The following is a 2,488-nucleotide window of genomic DNA, read 5'->3' as shown; positions in this document are numbered from 1 at the left end:
AATCGTGTTTGATTTTCAAACCAAAAAGAACACTGATGTAATGTTTTTCAAAAATATCCTCAAAATATAATTTTTCGGAAATCACATAGATCATTTATGAAATTTTGTCTATTAGTTAGAAGTTTAGAAGTTTAGTTTCTATTTTTGTTTGTGTTAGAATTAGTTAATTTTGTTGTTTCAGTTTTTCTTTGGAATGAAATTAGGTTGATTAAATGGAATTGGACCGGATCTTAAACGAAATTTCCCCTTACTCATATTCAAATTAGAAATTAAATATACTCTTATTTTTTTTCCTACAAATCTTCCTACCCAATTAAATAGTGACATATAGAACATTTAATGTTCATTTAATGATATTTTAATATACTAATATGACACATCTCACCATTTAATTGGGTAAGAAGATTTATAGAAACAAAAGTATGAGGATATTTCTCAAACCCAAATGGTTCGATTTCGGTCGGTCTACCGATACCCACGAACTTTTGCCCGAACCCAAATAACCCAAAACCGATTAACCCGTTCAAAAAAACACACCTGTCCCCTATCCAAGCCGAGCCCCAAAAAACCTAAACAAGCAGTTTTCAACGGCTTACAGCAATACAGCTACGAATGCTCGAAATCCAACCATGCTATCTCGTCTATTTCCGGTGCCAACATTCATCAATGGCACCGGTACCGGCAGCGGCACCACCGTCTCTCCCCACCGTAGCTCCAATCGCAACCTCATTTTCATGCCCCCTGCACTCCAACGCCGCCGAATCAGCGTTACATGCGCCGTCTCCAACAGCCAGCAGAATCACTACGCTGTTCTAGGGGTATCAGCTGAGGCTACAACCTCGGATATCAAGAAGGCATATCGTCTCCTCGCTCGAAAGGTACATAACAGTTAACAACAGTATCTGATTTCGATTTGCGTCATATTAGGGCTGAAATCAACATGCGCGTGAACATTACATGAAACATGAGAAGCGTACCTTGATAAACAGTTTGAATATGCTTTGATATTCATTTAAGAAGGTGAAACTTGTGTTGAATATCTAACAAGCCAGCAGTGTGAGCAGAATCTATTACATATTTACATCTAATCTGTTTCAAAGTATGATTATATTCCTAGTAAGATTTAGGAGAACCACATTAAGAGTTCACATTATTGTAACTACAATGGATTGAATTCTTCTTGTGATGATAACTGTTAGATTCTTACTGGACATTATTGATCTTTAACCAGATGATAGCAAACATCTAATGAACTAAAAGAATTTTGTATTTGTGATTTGCCATTGTGGTTTTTCTTTGGCATTTTTCTTTACCTATATAACTTAATGGATAGTTTACTTTTTTACTGATGCCAGTATCATCCAGATGTCAACAAGGATTCACAAGCTAGTGAAATGTTTAAAGGCATTCATCTCGCATACGAGGTTACAACTTATCTACTTTTTCATTATCATTTATCAATCAATATAATATGTTAAATTAATATAATAATAAAAAAACAAACTGCAACACTTTTTGGTGTGTCATTTGACAGGTGTTATCTAACAAGACAACAAGACAGAAATACGATAATACCCTCATCAACAAACGACACTTGTTTACCCAACTCCTGAAATTTCGCTTCTTCTCCATATTCTTGCTCAAAACCATAGGGGCAAAACTGTTACTCGCTTTTAGCAGTTTAATGGCTTTACTTGACCCAAAACTCCATGGAGGGTACAAGCTCGGTTTACGTTATTGCATGGGTGTTGGGGGGTAAAACTGGAATTTTACTCACTTTATGCCTCTCGTTTGCAAGTTGGGTTTGTGGGAAACCCATGTCTATTAAACCCGAAGCTCGTCTTAACTAAACATACATAGTTTTTTTTCTTCATTTTAAACACTCTGTAAATAGTATTGGATATGATATTAAGCTCCAAGCTGATCTTAACTACACCTAACATCATAGTTTCTACATCTTTTCCCATTAAGTTCTGTATGGGTGAAGTGGTTGAATGAGACTAAAATGACTATTTTCTATTTACCCTTACATGTAAAAAACAACTTTCATAGTGTTCATTGGTATCGATTTTGTCAAGCTTTTGGTTATTCCATTATATCATCGTCCGTGTGGTTATTGTGGTTACTGTACTATATATTTTATTTTATGATTTTGTATACAATTAGTTAGCAATGAATTTTTTTTTCAACAATTAATTGGTGATTAAAGTATATAAGTAGCATTTTGAGATACATAATTTTCATATAAATATAATGAATAAGAAGATATGGATACATAAGGATGTGTTTGGTTGTGGAAAATTTTCCAGTTTTCTAGGAAAATTTTCCAAGAAAATCGGAAATTTCGAAAACGCGTTTGGTTCTTTTAGTTTTCCAAAGTTTTCTAAGAAAATGAAAATTTTCAGTTTTCCAAATTGTATGTAAATTAGAAAAGTGATTTTTATAGTTTTCCAAAGTTTTCCAAATTTCTAAGATGGAAAATGAAAAC

General features: G+C 33.8%; 1 pseudogene across 1 annotated transcript; it reads left to right on the top strand.

The window, feature by feature from the left end:
• Positions 1-551: 551 nt before the first annotated feature.
• On the top strand, positions 552-2,096 carry LOC145058198 (uncharacterized; annotated as a pseudogene). Its single transcript, XR_013686263.1, has 3 exons — positions 552-878; positions 1,356-1,424; positions 1,535-2,096. The product of XR_013686263.1 is annotated as an uncharacterized LOC145058198 (transcript).
• Positions 2,097-2,488: the final 392 nt, after the last annotated feature.

This window comes from Lactuca serriola, chromosome 6 (genome assembly GCF_051521515.1).
Source record: "Lactuca serriola cultivar US96UC23 chromosome 6, Lser_US96UC23_V15, whole genome shotgun sequence".
In the NCBI taxonomy this organism is placed as follows: domain Eukaryota; kingdom Viridiplantae; phylum Streptophyta; class Magnoliopsida; order Asterales; family Asteraceae; genus Lactuca; species Lactuca serriola.
The sequence above is the reverse complement of the archived record's forward strand: the minus strand, read 5'-3'. Positions and strand labels throughout refer to the sequence as shown.